Source organism: Marmota marmota, unplaced genomic scaffold, assembly GCF_001458135.2.
Source record: "Marmota marmota marmota unplaced genomic scaffold, marMar, whole genome shotgun sequence".
Classification (NCBI taxonomy): Eukaryota; Metazoa; Chordata; class Mammalia; order Rodentia; family Sciuridae; genus Marmota; species Marmota marmota.
The window spans coordinates 10,424,228-10,442,314 of NW_026000240.1; the positions used below are offsets into that span (position 1 = coordinate 10,424,228).

At 39.8% G+C, this 18,087-nt stretch overlaps 1 long non-coding RNA gene across 1 annotated transcript; it reads right to left on the reverse strand.

The window, feature by feature from the left end:
• Positions 1–271: 271 nt before the first annotated feature.
• LOC125613625 lies at positions 272–16,198 on the reverse strand. The gene is made up of 6 exons (XR_007344184.1): positions 15,715–16,198; positions 10,017–12,472; positions 9,008–9,127; positions 7,811–8,284; positions 6,959–7,035; positions 272–6,402 (listed from the first exon to the last, which is right to left on the reverse strand). It is a non-coding gene; the product is annotated as an uncharacterized LOC125613625 (long non-coding RNA).
• Positions 16,199–18,087: the final 1,889 nt, after the last annotated feature.

Sequence of the window (18,087 nt, forward strand, 5' to 3'; positions counted from 1 at the left end):
GAGTTTATCATCATCATTAACTTTCACCATCTCATTGCTATTGTCACTCCTTACCATAATGCCCCAAGTATTAAAATGTATGTTCAGAATGAGTTTGTTTACAAAACTATTAAATTATTACTTTGTAATAATTTCAATTTATTGTAAAACTATATAATGAAAACAACATAAATGGGAAATACATTTTGATAGTCTGATATTCAACATAAAGTACAATTTTATTGCAAATATTTTGAGATAAATAAATTGCTTCTTAAATGTGCCACTTTCAGAATCAGTTGAATTCCTTTTTTTTTTCAATTTTTTTGAGGGAAAGGAGACAAATTAAGAGAAATTCACTTGTATACATTGAGCACAATAGAATGCAAAGACTTTGTTAGGTCAGTGTTTCTCAAGTCTTTGAATTCTTTCGGAATTATATGCCAAAAATCACATAGTGGTATGTCATAAACATTTCTCATGATCTGGCAGTGGGTGGTTTATTTGATTTTCCCTCAAGTTTGTTGGAAAACTCAACTGGTAAAAAAACTCCCATTACAAATGGATTTTCAAAACTGTCTTTCAGAGAAATTCACCATCTCAGCACAAAAGGTAAAACAGAACAATATCCCTTTGGCCAGTCAGAGGTTTGTTTCCTTGGGCTACGTTCACCATATGGCTTAAGGTGTATGCAAAGGTCCATGAGAGAGGCATAGACTCAAGTGGAGGGAAGTCCTAAGTCCAAATGCAAAAGTCAGTTGGTTTTCGGTGTACAAACCAAATTTGAAATCAATAGCATGAGACCTTCACCTGAGCCTCTTCCCACAATGAATTACTTAGGTACAGATCTAACAAAACAAGTGCAAAACCTCTATGAGGAAAACTGACGAAAGAAATAAAAGGATTAAGTACAAATGGACAGCCCTCGTTCATGAGTAAGAAGATGCAATGTTGTCAATGAGTCTGTCAGTTGTTCCTGCTTGATCTATTGATGGAATGTGATCCTAATCAAAATCCTAGCACAGATTTTTGGCACCAATACATTAAAGTCCCCATGAGGAAGCAGAGATCTCAGAATATATTAACATGCAAGACAAAGTCAGAGGACTGACACCGCCCAACTTCAACCGCTCCCCTAAAGCCCTGGTATTGAAAACAGCGTGGCCCTGGGGGAAAGAGAGACCTGTGGATGAAAAGCCTGTGGTATCAGCGGGTTATAAGAGGAGCGGAGGTCTGGAAGAGGGATCACCAGGTCCTTGGTGCTGATGTTACAGGAGTTAGAAGGCAGTCTCCCACAACATCAGGGATGTTTCCAACACATCAGACTGAGGACCAGCTCATGTGGACACTGAGGATCTGGAATTCCAACTCCTTGAGCTCTCTGAAGGCCTGCATAGTGCCCAGGGAATCGTGCTGTACCTCTGGGGCCATGGACATGCTACATGCAGACCAGTGCTGTGGATCCTCCCTCCCCTGTCCACTAAGGTGAGAGCACCATGCCTGTGATGTCCACGTGATTATTCCAGGAGGGATGAACATTTCATCATACAGTGATAGGGAACATGTAGGAAAGTGGCAGGGATAAAGGAAAAGATCAGCCAAGTATCTTTATTGTGAATGTTAGCTCACCATTCCATAAATACAAACTCAATAAATTCATGTTACCTATTGACCAACCTTTCTAGGAAACTACACTGAAAATTGTGCTACCAATGTGAACAAATTTTCAATCCTAAAATCGAATGTATATTATTCCAGAAACCTATTAATAGATAAGACTGCACATTTTACCTCAAATATTTAACTCGCTTTAACATATTACTACATTTTAATGCAATTATAAAAGTAGAAGACATTCATTTAGATCAATTATATTCACCAAAATTGAAGTAATAAAAATATAAAAGAAGATGAGCTGTTTTAATAGAAAAACAAAATATTGAAAAATTGAAAACAGAAATTGATTAGACCTCAAATGTAGACAATGCTTCATTACGTAGTTCTGCCTTAGCTTAAATAACAATGCCCAGCCTATGTAGAAACCTGTGTAAAACCACTTTGAGACACCCCAGCTGATAAGTCATGCCAACACCTTATTCCCCTAAGATATCTTATTCGATCTTCAGTCAGCATCATTTTCTTTAGTAACTGTAGGGAAATATAAGCACCCATCTCCACTAACTCTGCATTCCCTGTTTGAAAACTCCTGGGCCTGCTCCCTGTGCTTCTGCACATTAATCCCAGGGAGGAAGCATCTCCCTGCCTGTGTGGATGTGAAGCTGGCAGCCTGTCCACTGAGTTCTGAGAACCTCGGGGCTCAGGTACCTTAGGCTCTGGTGGAAAACCCGTGAGCCCTGTTTGTGTGTCAGGCTGTGGGGTGCCACCGTCCCTGCCTGTGCATGCTGAGAAGTGAACGAGGTCCCGCTTCTTACACAGAAGCTGGGTTTTGAAAGCTCTGCGTCCAGCTAAGCTGCTCTCTCTGTCTGTGAGTCGTGATGGTGAAGAGATGGAGAGGAGAACCCGGGGTTTGTCAATCCTAAGGCTCTATCCATCTCCTCTCTCTTCCCTTTCCTCCAATAACTACCCTCTCCATGTGGGGTGTGTGCCCCGGGAAGTCCAATGTTCTCCTGAGTTTTCCTCACAAACGCTATTGCTGAGTAATTTCATTTTTAAAGTTCTTAAAGTAAAAAATAAAATAGGTCAAAAAATAGGCCTATCATCACCTACTTGATAAATTCTGAAGCAGATTTTTAAAACGTTTTACTATGGACTCTAAGCAGAATATTGTCCTAAAATATTGGTTCCATAATAAACATTCTTGGAATAACTTGGGCCAACAAGGCTTTCACCCCTGGATGCCTCTTCATGTTAATGCCGGTTCCCCCCAACCTCCATCTTCTCTCCATCTTGCCTCTTCCTCATTCTTACCCAGAGGCTTTCCACTTCAGGACATTCCTGCTCCCTGATCCAGGAAGGAAAGAGTTTAGGTCTTCACTTGGGCCCACCCTCTTTTAATTTCTCCTCTCATAATGGGGCCGTGATTTCAGAGGCCTTCCCTGACCATCCTTCCCACAGGAATCCTCCCAACTCCTCCCTGTCTTAGGGACCCTCATTATTTTCCTGGTAGAACTGATGCCAACCTGCATTAATTCATTAAATTGTTAATACACTTGCTATCTTGAAGTGGACAAGAACCTCTCCTGTCTTCTTTGCCCCTGTGTGCTCAGCACGTACAATAATGCCTGACCCAAGCTATCGATACACAACTGAAAGAAAGTATAATAATCAGGCCAAAATAATAGAAAAACATTTAGTGCTGGCAATACAGATAGATCTAAATGAGATAATGCATGTTCAAAGCAATTGTATTGTATTTACAAATGAGATTAATTAAATCTCAGTTCTTCTATCAGAATATCTACCTCCTACCCTCCTGTGTTCATCCATCTCTGCAGCTGGGGCAGCAGCTGAGTGTCAGATGCTACAGTGAATGTGGCATGAGACACTTTCCTGATCCAGTAGCTGAACAAACTTGAGCCAACCAGGATTTCCATTAGAAAAATGTTCATCTCTTCCTACCCTGTCTCAATTTGATCTGGCATCTATATTTCCACCTTAGTCATAAAAATATTGAACCACAGATAGCCTCATAGGAAGACCACTGTTGACTTCAGGACGAACTTGGGCTGCCTCTGATTTATCCTCCCAGTTTGGGTCAGGAAAAATCGATACCCATGTTGCTTAGCTCTCACTGAGCTGCTTTAAAAGACTTAATGGGCTAAAATTAACCTAACTAGATCCCTGATTTACCCTTTTCACACCCTGAATTACATACACAAAATTCAAGAGAAAATTCAGACTGTGGCCCAATCTCCCGTGGCTGTTAATAACTGCAGAGGGGCATTGTTATGGAAGATGGATGGTCTTGTTGGACTCTTTTCCTTCTCTTTGAAATGGCAAAAATCCCTCCCCTGTGGACAAGAAGCATTAATCTCTTTGTCTAAGTGTCAGCCTATTCCCATACAAGTGGCTCTTTTACAAAAACTGTTCAAATAATTACGGATCTTAGGAATAACAAATTATTAAGTAGAAAATTGTGCTTCTAAAAAAAGAGTTACCTATGTAGGTATCATTCAACTTCCACCTGGGACTAATAATTTAATTTGAGCTTGTCTTCTTTTATATAATTTTAGAATACTGTAATCGTTATGGAAAAATGCCAGCTAGATGTTTTCGTTTTTATTTTTAAATTAAAAGCATTAGTTATTTTAGAAAGTCACATCTTTATTCATTAAAGGCTTAGGGCATGTTATAAAGTAATAGAAGAAGGGCTATTGGGGGCTGTCATAGGGGGTCTCTGAATGCTATATTACTTCACTGTAATTCAAGTAACTCTGAAATTTGAATAACTTTTGTATATTTTAGGATTATTAATCAAAATTGGTCTCTTCACAGTCTTTTCACGAAAGGATAATAAAACAGGGACTGAAGTATTAATCACATATTTTTTTCTCATTATTCTATTAAAACATTTTGGTGTATGTGCTAGGTGTATGTGCTAGTTTAAGATAAAGGTAAGTTTTTTGATGTTTATTTGATAGTCAAAACTATTTTGATTTCCAGCGTTGAGATTTTCACCTTTTCTTTTTTATTTATAGAGTCAAAGTTGGAAGAGAAAGAGAAAAAAATATAAATAAGAACCTATGTCTTAAAGTTAACTTTTAAAAGATCGTACATTCTAACTCTAAGCATCAGTGAGTCACACCTACCAAGCCAGGGCACAGACCCAGGCCACAGCTGGTATTGTGATGAGGCCATGGCTTGCTTCATCAGCACAATTTCTCCTTGTGTAGCCATTTTCATGTGATTCCTGGTGTCTGAAGATGAGCCCAAGACCAATCTATGCATACAAAAATGAGAGTCACAGGGATGTAGAAGTCTTTGAAGTGGTACCTGTATGAGCCTCTGCTATACCAATAAGTTCACCTGCCTGCCCCTCTGTAAGACAGTACCATCTCGCTTCTGAACTAAAAGTTGTCAAACATGTCAAAATTGAGAGGCCTTTTTAGTCACTGAGAAGCATCTAATGGTACTTTAATAAATCATTTTAAATATATTCACTTGTTTAAGATAGTGGCTGACCCTATTTCAAACATATTTACATGTGCTGTGGTAAGGACTGGTAAACAGACTTTGATGCAGTACTGTCTTCTCAGAGACCTACAGCCCTGCTTCGGGGATGTGCAGGGTGGAATTGATCACTAAGTTGTTATTAACTGACACATTAGTTCCTTCAAAGCATTGACTAAAATGACATATTAAAAATTTTCCAAGTGACAGAATGAAAGAGAAACTATTTTTAGAACTGCCTATGGGCATTGCACATTCAATCGTGACAGTAACCCCCAAGAGTTAACTATTATCTAACCATTTTGTGGATAAGGAAGCAGAGGGTCAGAGAAGTGTAGAGACTTGGTTAAGTTCTTGCAGCTCATATTATCTCAATTCAAGACTTAAACCCAGATATTTTGATTCTCATCCACAATATAATTCATCTCTTCATAATTTACTTGATTCATTTGTTCAAGCAGAGCACTCAGAGACCATGGGAGCATAAAGGAAGACAGTTTTCATCCCAACCCAATGGAACCTGTCCCAACTTCCTCTGAGATCCTGAAATTGAGGAGAGAATGTTATCATTCCATTGTACTTTGGGAAACAGGGGTAAAGCAATTAATACCATCACCCAGAAAAGGAGGTAGACTGAACAACCCAGTGTAAGAATTTTCCATGCATGTTGAGGCTGAAAAGCACAGCATTTGGGCAATGTGAGTTATTTTATAAACTATGCATTAATTAATATCAGGATGTGATTAAGGCTAATTTCACCTCTCCTGTTTCTATTAGAGTAGAAAACATGCTCATTTTCAGCTGATCTATTTCACAACTATTTTATTGCACAGGGACCAGACATCTTGTTTGGTTCACTTTCTTAAGAGATGAGTAATGCAGAATTCTATCTTCAAGACACAGAAAGATACCAATACCATAATTTGAACTAACTTCTAACATCCAAACTGTCCTTGAAATGGATTGTTTTATGCCATGCCAAGTTCAGGTAATAATTGAATCTTCATCTCCCCATGACTCACTTCTATTTTCTATACAACACTTCATCATTTGACCTTCAAAGGTTAGTTATAAGCAGAAGCATAAAGAGGACCCTTGCTTTAGAAATATAATACAGGAGACCAACAACCAAGAACAAAAGTACCCTCCAAGATGCATCTCGCATCGCGTGGGTGTTTGTTATTCTTTCTCCCCACATAGGCTGGCTTCCCTCCCTCCTCATCTCGGTTTTTATGCTTGGCTGGGGTGTGGTAGGCTGAAAAATGATCTTCCAGGATATCCAGATCCCAATCCCTGGAATCGCAAATGTTATTTTATGTGGAGAAAGTGGTTTCAGTTGTGCTTAAGGCTCTTGTTATGGGTAGACTACCCTGCCATATCTGGGTGGTCCCTAAGGGCAATACAAAGTTCCTTCTATGAGGGAACTTTTTTTTTGGCATTTTTTTGTATAATGCAAACCTCAATGCCAGAGGTTATGTTGCTGGACTCGGAGCTGGAGAAAGGAAGCAAGAGCCAGGAATGCCCCTTGAAAAGTAGGAAAGCTTTGCAAGCCACAGATTCTCCCCAGAACCTCTAAAGAGAGCAGAGTCTTTCTGACACCTGCATTATGTCCCAGGAAACTGATTTCACACTTCAGACTTCCAGAACTTTCAGAGAATGAATGTGTGTTCTTTTAGCCACGAAGGTAATGCTTTAGGGCAGCCACAGGAAAACGAATACAGGTGGGTCCAGGGATGAACTAGAGACCCGGCTCTGAGATGAAGAGTGTACCCCCACTCTTCCACCCACCATCATGGACAGTTACGCAGTGGCTTACGTCACCCAAACAGCAGCAAAAGTCAGCACTCACCAGGAATCCTGGGAAGAGCCAGACGTCTTCCCACAAGGATGGACCTTACAGGATGTGGGTCTGGAGCCATCTACCATCTGCAAAGGGAAAACCTGAGGAAGTAAGAAAGCCAGAAGCCATATAGAGATGCAGATGTGATGCAGAAGCAGACAAAGGAGGAGAGAAAACAGGGAAGAGAACAACAGGGCAAAAGAGGGGGTGCCAGGGGTAGCTGCTCTGGGGCATCTCATGCCCTCTGCACAGACCACAAGCCACCCTTTGCCCTGTCTTTCCAGTCTAATGACAGGAGCAGCTCCTCTGAAACCAGGCTGGACATGACTTTTATCATTTGAAAGTGCTCCATTTGGACACCAATTTTAGATTTGAGATATTAGATATATTTTTTTTAAAGTAGCACAGGCCAGTAGTGGTGTAACTGGTAATGTGGACTTCACTAAGTCAGCACTATTAGAGACCACATCCACCACCACACCTCATACACTGGAGAGATAAGATTACAACCAGTAAATATTATAAATGGCCAAAAAATTATTAGGCAGAAAACTGGAAAGACAAATCTGAAGGGAGAGGATGAATCTAGGCGAGCAGGATTTCGGCCCTATTCAGCTAGGGGCCCCTTTGCCAAATTTTGTTATGGATTTTTCATAACCCAAGTATTCAGACATGTTATTCAGCCCTGAGCTGTGTTTTCTTATGAATAAAATATTGCTTTAACTGGTCCTATCTTTTCTCTGACCTTAAACAACTGTTTAAGAATTCCTTTAGGGAATGCTTCCCTATCACTGTCTTCAAATCCCAGAGTAAGCAGAGAAAATCACCTCCCCCCGCCACCAGCCCTGCATCTGCGCTTACCAGCAGCCCAGAGCAGCCATCATCTGTGCGAAGAACTGATACTGCATTAAAAAATTAAGTCCACAGTTTGATGCAGGCTTTGGTTTCTGTGATGTTATTAGGATGAAGTGAAGGGGAAGGGTTGTGTGTGTTCCACATTAGCAAAGAGCAGGAGAAAGAATTCACAGATGGACCTGCAGGTTTGGTAGGACAGTCTTGTTAGGCATTATTTCCTCATGACTTTAAAGAGATGATTGTTCCAAGTGGAAATAATGGAGTGGTAGAAATGTCCAAGATATAAATATGATGGTCTTAAAATTTGCTTGAAATTGTGAGTTATAACCAGTCACTCACAGGCAGCTCTTAATCTCCCCAGATAATTTGATTTTCTGATGTAGTAGCTGCTTTGCAGAATATATCGGATAGCCAGGACCAGCAAATAGCAACTCCTGCTCCTCCCAAGTCTTGTGCTCTGTCTTCCATTTGAGGTTATTCCTGTTGGTAACAGTAAATAATATAAAAATCCATTTTTTTCTGTCAAAATATGATTGCATATTGATCTGATTTATTATCTAAGTACATCGGTGGTTATGAGAAGCCATTGTCTAAAGAAAGGGAGAAAGCTCAAAAGCACAGAACCAGGCCAATCAATGACTCAGCTGTGTTTGGTACAGTCCTGGTGCAGTGGCTCACACCTGTAATCCCAGCAACTGGGGAGGTGAAGGCAGGAGGATACCAAGTTCAAGGCCAGCCTCAACAACTTAGTGAGACCCTGTCTCAAAATTTGTTTTTTTAAAAAAAGGGCTGAGGATGCAGCTTAGTGGCAGGACACATCCTTTGCTTGCGTGAGGCCCTGGGTTTGATCCCAGTACAGCAACAACAGCAACAGTGAGAGAGCCCTTGGTACAATTGAATGGGCTCCACTCTTGTAAAGATAAAAGAGTATATTTTTACTAATTTATAATCACTTTGTCAGGAAATAGGAGACCCAAAGTAGTTAGAAATAGTGATTGCTTATCAATTGCTTAACTGAAGATTATTTTATATCCTAATGGAACTAAACCTAACTCAGCTTAGTCCCCATATGACTGTGATTTCTTATTCTCTCATTAGCTGGCAGAAATTATTGCTTTTATTAAATGCTGAGAAATAATGCATCAATTCTCAATTCTGTGTATGGTGACCACTGGACAATTGAACACTGCAGCTATAACTTACCAGCTTTGCTACCAGGTGGCTTCTTGAAACATGAACTTGGGTGTTCTTGGAGATCTCTGCTGCATTTCCTGGCTTGTTTCACTTGGGACTTAGAGACCCAGTTTAATTACCCATTTTTCTCTGATGAAAGATGAAAGCTTGTATAAGAAAAGACTTCAAATGATAAATGAAAAATCACTAATCACCCAAGAAATACTCATGCAGACATAATCTACAGAATTTAATTCCCCCTCGACTCACAATGAAGTACAAAACTTTGTGTATTAAATAGAAGAGTAAAAAAACAAAACAGTGTCTGATTAAAATAGGAGTCAACCATGTATCGATGGCTACAGACACAATCTTCAAAACACTTTATGCAAATAATTAGTAAGAGTCAGTAGCAATATAATAATTTATAATAAAAAAACTGATTCTATTCTTAGAAATATCAAAATGAGTCTCTTAACTTAGATGCTCTATAGCTAAATTAATTCAAAATTATTTCCACTAATTTTACCTTTTTTGCAATATGAAAATGTAAAAATAGATGACCAACTAATAAAAAAACTATGGGCTTTTTTTTTTCTTAACTTATGCCCTAGTTTAGATACATATCCATTACACTCTCTTATCCAGTTTCTATTTATAAAACCAAGGTTGACATTCACAAAGACTGACCCTGGATCACTGTTGAGTATTGAATCATCAGAAACAAAATTATATTCTCTAAGTTGTATAATGACGTTGCCTGAAAAAATTAACTAAAGATTTCAATTTTAAAAAAAAAATTGATCTTACTTTTTTCCTTTTTACCAGAGCCACTTATGAAAGCTAGGACATCAAACCCAGCACTAAGAGACTTGAGCCAAACAGCCATCCTCCATCAAATCTATCAAACCCTAAGTCCTCCCCAGGGGGAACAACATCCAATTTGTTTAGCTCTTTAATTTTTTTCAATATTTAGTTATGCTCATGGAGCTGATTTTTAAACTGTAATTAAAATTATTTTCATTTGTTGAAGATTTACCTTTTAGTACCACCCTGTGCCACATCCATGTTCTTCTCCTCACAAACAAGGTATAGCATGGTTTAAAATCAATTCCTCATCTCTTTCTTTATATTGTGCAAGCAATCCTCCTTCCCTGTGTCTCCAGTTCTGCTGTGTCCAAATCTTCCCCTTGGCATCAATAGACTGAAAAAACGTGCTTGATTCCTACTTTCAACCAGGCATACTCACTGGTGGTAGGCCCTTTGAGAAATGAATCATGAGGCAAGTCTTGGTGTGGACACCACAGAGCACACTTAACAAACCAAGGTGGCGATGCTGCAGTGTGACAGAGTACAGCTCTCGGGGACCACGCAGGCCCGGGCCCCTCCTCGACCTACATGTCATTATTAGAGCATGGCAGCGATTGTGGAAAGTGCTTTATAACTCCTGTGACATCAGCACCAAGGACCTGGGGATCCTTCTTTCAAACCTTCACTCATCTCATAACCGGCTGGTTCCACGGGCTTTTCATCCACCTGTTGCTCTTTCCACCAGGGCCAGGCTGTTTTCAATATCAGGACTTAGAGGAAGCGCTGAAGTTGTAGCACTTTGTCTCACGTGTTAACATATTCTGGAATCTCTGCTTCCTCACAAGGATTTAATCTATTGGTGTCATTAATATTCTCTGCTAGGATTTTGATTAGGATTGCATTCCATCAATAGATCAAGTTGGGAACAACTGACAGACACATTGACAACATTGCATCTTCTTATTCATGAACGAGGACTGTCTATTTGTACTGAATCCTTTTATTTCTTTCATCAGAATTTCATCAGTTTTCCTCATAGAGGTTTTGCACTTATTTTGTCAGATTTGTACCTAAGTATTTCATTTGGGGGAGGGGCTAAGTTAAAAGGTCTTATGCTTTTAATTTCAAATTTCACTTGTTCTTTCTTGTATACTGGTAACCAGTTGACTTTTGCGTGTGAACTTTATATCCTGTAACCTCGTACTAAACACATACTTGTTCCAGGAGGGTATTTTTTTTCTATATAGATGATCATGTCATCTCTGAACAAAGATGTTATATTACTGCATTGGTAATGCAATTAGCCAAGAAAAGGAAACAAACAGTGCACATATTAGGAAAGAAGAGGTAAAACTGTCTTTGTTCACAGGTAATCAAATTTATTTAACCTATTCCTGGTTGGCTGAATTTTTAATCCCGAATGGGTAGAGGATTTTGTCAAATGCCGTTTCTGCACCTGTTCATATAATCATGTGTCCTTTCTTCTTTAGCTGGTTGGCTGTGATGGATTAGGATTATTGATTTTTTGTATGCTGATCTAGTTTAGCATGCCTGAATAAATCCCAGTATTGTGGCATATATTTTTTTACACATTGTTGCATATTACTTGCTAATATTTTGCATGTAGATTCATGAGAAATATTTATCAGTATTTTTCTTCTCTTATAATATCTTTGTCTTGTTTTCATATTTAGTAATGCTGGCTTCATAGATAGGTAAGAAAGAATTCTTTCTGCTTCTAGGTTCTAAAGGAGATTGTAGAGAACTGGTATAATATTTGGTATTTTTCATTAGTAAATGTGTCTGAGTCTGACGCTTTCTGTTTTGGGAGATTTTTAATTATTGATTCAATTGCTAATTGCTATAGACTTTCAAATTGTGTAATCTAATTTTTATAATATTCTTCTGAATATATTATTATGCTGCTTTCATTATCTTTATGAAATTATTTAAAAATAAGTTATTTGAAGATTTTATTTTCATTTAAAAATGGGCATTAGTATTTTAACAATTCATTAAAGTCCAAAATATGTATGCATGGTCTACTTAATTTCTTTTTTAAAAAATTTTTTTAGGTGTAAATGGACACAATGCCTTTATTTTATTTGTTTATTTATATGTGGTGCTGAGGATTGAACCCAGGACCTCACATGTGCAAGGCAAGTGTTTTACCACTGAGCCACAACCCCAGTTCCTACTTAATTTCTTACATAATACTGTATTCATAAATATCTGTGGGATACATCAATGGAAACCAAATGAAGATGTGTGCCTATGATAAACATCTCATTTTGAATTTTCCTTATCATAAACTTTTCTTATTGGCATTGAAAACTCCATAAATTCTATTTATTTATTTATTTATTTGTTCTAACAAAGGATAGCAGAATGCAGATTGCTTCATGGTACACAAATGGAGCACAGTTTTTTTACTGCTCTGGTTGGACAGGAAGTAGAGTCCACGATCCGTCACACATGTAAATTCCATAGATTATGGGGGAAGCAGTAGGATAAGTCTATGCAGAAGCTGCAGTTCCACCCTCAGAGCCTTTTTTCCACTCATTCCCATGGTGATGGGGGCATTGAGAAGGTTGCCATGTAGCATGTGAAGGAATGCAAGGCAGCTGATGCTGAGCCCACTGCCTCCTCTTCTTCCTCAAGCTGGAGGGTTCCCAGAGATGCGGACTGTTAAGCAGAGCGTTTCATATCAGACAAGGCCGGAGAAGCATTTGAGCACTTAAAAAGAAGCAATCTCAGGAAAGTGAGAGCTTTGAATATTATGGGGAAGTCAAAACATATAAATGAAGATCTTAGTATACTTGAATATAGAATATCAGCTGTGAATAAGCATATATAAATTCTTTCAATGTGTCATATATTTTATTTTGGAGGATGAATTAAGCTGAAAAGACAAAAAAGTATAACGATGATGATAAATAGCATGAAGAAAGATGGAGAGGCCAGAAGACCACAGGATACGTGGGGAAGAGATTATGATATCTTGACAGAAGGGTAAGGTGTGGAAAGGGAGTCTTGGGGCTGTTAGAAAGAGCCTTGAAAACATTTTAATGAAATAGGGACAAAATCTAAGTTTTCTTAGCACAGAAAACATGATGACAGTCCCTTTATAGGAAAAAAGAAAGAATTAAAAATGTATCTGTTGTATACAGGTTCATATTATCTGTTTTCTTATTTTTATTGAAAGAAATAGTCTGAAACAGAACAATCTAGATTCCACGTTATTAAGTATTTATGCAGTGAATAGTCGTAACAAGAACTCAGGGAACACTTTCATCACAGACATGACATAAAAGTTCAAAACTGACTGACCATAGAGTCTCAAATAACCTCCACAGCTTTGTTGCAAAGCAGAGATTTTAAAACAACACTCCCTTAAATTTGTGTAGTCTTGTTTTTCCAATTAGCTGAAGGTGGAAGTCCATTATACCATTCTCAGAATTCTTCAAGAGATGAAATAGATATAGAAATTAATACTCTCCATTTACAGCCAAAGGAGCCTGCATCAGGAGGCTGAGTGCTCTTTGCTAGGCTGATGGAAGCCATACTGGAATCTAGGCCTGAGTCTACCTTCTGTAACCTTAGGGTATTGGTGTGCCAAGGGTTTTGAGTTCTAGATAATATCTGTTCTATCATTCCTGCAAAATAATCTAAATTTATATTAAAATACCTTATCTTGTTAACTCCCTCTATTTAACATAATAATTTCATAGGAGAAAAGATCTGAGAGTTATGAACTATACTGAGAAATTAAATTGCTGAGTTTAGAGAAGCAAAGTTTAAGGGTCGCTGGGTAAGAACGGGAATTATTAGGTCATCTTTGGCATACTCTCTTCCACTGTGGATAAAGGGAGGCTTTAATCATTTTCAGAGTTTTACACTAACTAGGAAGTCCTGATTTTTTTAACCACCATAAATCACAAAAATACGTACTATAGACATTCCATTACTGAGAAGGAGCAAGCTTCACATGCAGAGCGCTGAGGTGCTGACCCCAGCTGGAACAGACACAGTCACTGTATCTGAGGTGGCTCTGCGCTCCCAAGGAAGGACAAGGGCCCAATCAGCTGAGCATCCCCTCCTAGTCTCCTTAAGGAAGCCACATGAGTGACCCTCACCCCTTCAGTCTCTTGAGCCTGATGGATCCCCTTCATGTTAAATCTAGAATTTAGCAAAGGGAGTCCAATTTGTGTCTTAAGGTTTATTTTCCATATGTAATATTTTGTCCTTATGTATTCACTGTCATAAATGGCACTTGGAAATACTACTTACGCATTTTCTACTCCGCCCCTAACCAACAATTTGCATGGCTTTGAAAATCAATGTCTTACATTTTCTTTGCCCTCCACTCCCTCTCCCTCCTCGCCTATGATGTGGTTCCCCCACTTGGCACGTCCTCCTTCCTCCCTCACTCACTTATAGATTTCCCCATTTCTGCTCTCCCAGGAGGACCTATCCCCGTGATCAGGACTTTGGGATTCTTTCTTTCCCTTTTAAGGATACCCGATGAGTTCTCCTTTAAATCTCCATCTTGTCTGCCCCTCCCAGGGCCCTTCCTGAGCCTCTTCCAGCTAATCTCAACCATCTGGGCCCAAACCTCTGGCTACAATGCATCCCATTATTAGGAGGTACTTCATCCTCAGATGCTTCTTTTGGAGAGACGCCATGTTTTCCTACCCTGGTTTAAATTAGGACTTTGGGGGTGCTTGCAGAACTTGCTGCACAACGTCTTCATTTTGCTCTAGTTTTATTTCTTGCAGTCCCTTGATGAGTTTTTTTCATATCCTCCTCTTCAAACTTAACAGCTTCTAACTTGTAGATATTGATTTACTTCCACATTTCCTTGTACTTGTTTTATCTTCCTTTGTCTAAATGCCTTTATTTTACCTTATATTCTCTGCTTTCCATTTCTATAAACCCCAAATATTCAGCAGAAAAGTACCTTTTCATTATTCCTAAAGGTTAAATTATAAAAAATGTAAAGTGCTGTGGACTTCATTCAGTAAAATGCACTAAATATTTGCTCTTATATTTTGTAATAACTGCTACACCCTTAATCATTTAGCTTTGCTTATTTTCAAGAACAACTATTTATAATTTCTCATCATGCTCACTTTCCTGTATCTGATTTCTAATTTGTCTTTTGATCTTCTTTGCACTTTCCATATAAATAAGATTTTTGCTCTTCTTTTTGATTTAATGGCTCTTCTTACCATTTCTTGCATAGGTTAGTGATTCTTTTTTAAATACCTGTTCCTTCCCCCCATTATCATTTGTGTTTTTAAATAATTCAGAATAAATATCTTTTGCTTTTATAACTTACATACTAATTCTTTTGATTTTTCTAAACTTAACCTAGTTCCACATTTAAATGCTACGTATGCATGCTATCTGCCATGTCTATTCGTTTCTAATAACTTCTGAGCAGGGAAGGTTAAGATATAAAGTTTTTGGAGTAACTTAAAAGGTAAGAACTTAGTCTATGTATTAGAAAGAAAATCATGGCTTATCTGATTCAAATTCATAATGTAAACTTCACTGATACACTGTGGTATGTCTTACAGAAATCTAGCCCCCTTATCCCTTTATGTGTCTTTTTTGTGTACATTTCAAATCAAGCTGTCATTCCTTCCTAGCAGTAAGGCCATTAGACTCTGGTTTTCCTTTGTCCTACTGGTATTAAGAAAATGTAAGATCTGTACATAAATCGGCAAGAAGGTAGGGTGCAGCCATATGTGTGCCCAATCCATAACAGACACATAAGCATGAGTGCACAGTAATTGTCTAGAAGGCACTCTCTGGATGAGTGGAGGTCTGGCTGTGGCAGGGTCTGGGGTCTTGTTTGTGTCTTCCTGTATTTAAGTGCATGCACAGGTATGGGTGCCTGTGTGCATGCAGGTGTGACTTACCTGCAGTGGTTATGATCTTCCCACCCTAACCCTGTTCTTGAGTAACCAGCTGAGTCACTGTTATTAGGAATGAGATTCACTTCTGACATGATGGGTGAACTTATTTTCATCCTACTGATCCCATAGCAGTTTCCTATCAGCTAACAATAAAGAAAAGAAGTCAGTCAGGATAGTCTACAAAGGACCCAGGGATTCTTTGTTTCCCTTCCCCTTCGAGCCTGCACCTTTTTCCTGAGCTCATGTGGAGTTGATGCCATTTGCTGGGAACACTCTCCTCCCTGAAAACACCATCGTTCCTGCAGGGTGAAGTCAGCTGGCGATATTCCTCTTAGTGAAGAGTCAGCCCCCTTCCTTTTTGATCCTGCTTCTTTTTATAACACACACACACACACACACACACACGTGCACACATGATGTGTGTGGTTTTCATTTCAGGGTGCTAGAGTCAGTCTTCAAAGGCATGAATCAAGAGGCATAAATCAATCATTACCTGAGGAACAGACCTTGGGTACTGCAATCACACAGAATCAATGTCATCCTGAGCCTTTCCGTTCTGCTTTGTCCACACCTGTAGGAGGTTTAACGGTCCTTAAAGGGTCCTTGGATCACAGACTTCCCTTGTACCACCCACTCCTGCCACCTCCCTTTTTTTCTTGGCCCCCCCTCATTGCCCAACATTACCCCCCATTTCCTCATGCACCTCTTCATCTGAAACTGCACTGTAGTCTGCTCATACCAATCTCCTCGGATAGCCTTTTCCACTTCATTTATTAAATACTGCTTATTTACGTCTTCAGGATGCCATAGAATTCTCTCCTGTCTTCTCCCATGAGAAACAAGAAATGGCTTTCCTTCTCTTCTCATGCATTTTTTCCTTCTCTTCTCGTCCCTCACATGCTTCTGGCCAAAATGACCTTTTCTGAGGTAGGGGAGCTCCTTCCTCTCCTGGTGCCCAGCTGACCTACAGGCCCGTCCTGCACTGTGTCTCCCTCCAGCCCTCCACTGGCCTTTCCCTTCCGTGTCTAAGTCCCCACCGCTCCAGCCCACCTGCTCTGGACACACTGCTCTGGACCTTTCCCTTCCCCTCCAAGCCTGCATCTTTTTCCTGAGCTCATCTGGAGCAGACATCACCAGCTTGCTTCTTTCATTTCCCACTTCATTGATTATAATTTGCTCTTGGTGGATATGATAATGGTGACCTTCTTTCAGCACAATTATGTATAATTTTTGCTTTCCTTGTAAACCAGTTTGTCTTCGCACATCTCTGAGGTCCCTGTGTTGGTGACAGCCTTTGCCTATCTCTAAACAGAAACGATTTGGCCAATAGTAAGCTAGCTTCCCCTGGCCACTGCCATCCTTCCCGCACAGAATTCCAAGTGCTGGCCTGGTTGTTAGCAATGCTAATCTCCCATGGTACCTTCTTGTGGCACACAGTGTCTCTCACAGCCACGTTTTGTTCCTGAGCAGGAGGAGCAGACCTTGGGTAATGCAATCACACAGTTTTCCAGTCTCGCTTCCCACTTTCTCCTGAGTCATTCATTCTCTAAACCAAATTCAATTACTCTGCTGATCTAAAACTCATGTCAAACTCCGTATTTCCAGGGACTAAAATTACTGTAAATATGTCCCTGGGGTTCCACCCAACCAAATTAATAATTAGGGTCCCAATAGCATTACATGCCCCAGCACTGGTTTCTGTGACGGAAGCAAAACCTCGTAACTTATCTTTGATTGAAGGGAATCTTCCATTTACCTAGAGGGAAAGCAAAGATTCTTTTCTCCCTTTCTTTCATATTTTGCACCTCTCATCCTGAGCAAAGACAAAACAGATGAGTAGAGAATACTACTGTTCTGCCTGCGTTCCTTCGTTTTGCTCAGTTCTTTCATTTGCTCTGTAGATCTCTGCTTGGGTGCATTCGCTGGCAGGGAATTCCCACCAGCCTCTGAACCAGGGTGAGGCAGCCGAATGCCCTGGGCGCCTGGCCTGCTTCCGTCTCTCCAGGAACACTCTTCTCTGTGTGGCCATAGGACAATCCTCTGTCTCCAGACCTTGGGGTGGGTTTGTCCTGTGGAATTCCTTGACTCTCTTCCTGTCCTCCTCTCCTCCCTTCCAGCCCCATCCTTGGCCTTCTGTGCCTTGGATGATAACCACCACTAGCTGGGTGCATCCCCTCTGCCTGGGTACCCCTTCCAGGAGAAACAGCTCACTCCTCTTTTCTTGGCCCTGGAGGAGGCTCTGATTGCTTGGCCCTCCCCTTTTCTTCCCTCAGGGATTTATCAGGGGAGATGATGCCGGGCTTTCAGTAGCCACGTAGAGTTATGTTCCTGCAGAAGAGGAGAAAACTGATAAGCAGAAGGGGAAAGGGAAGGGAG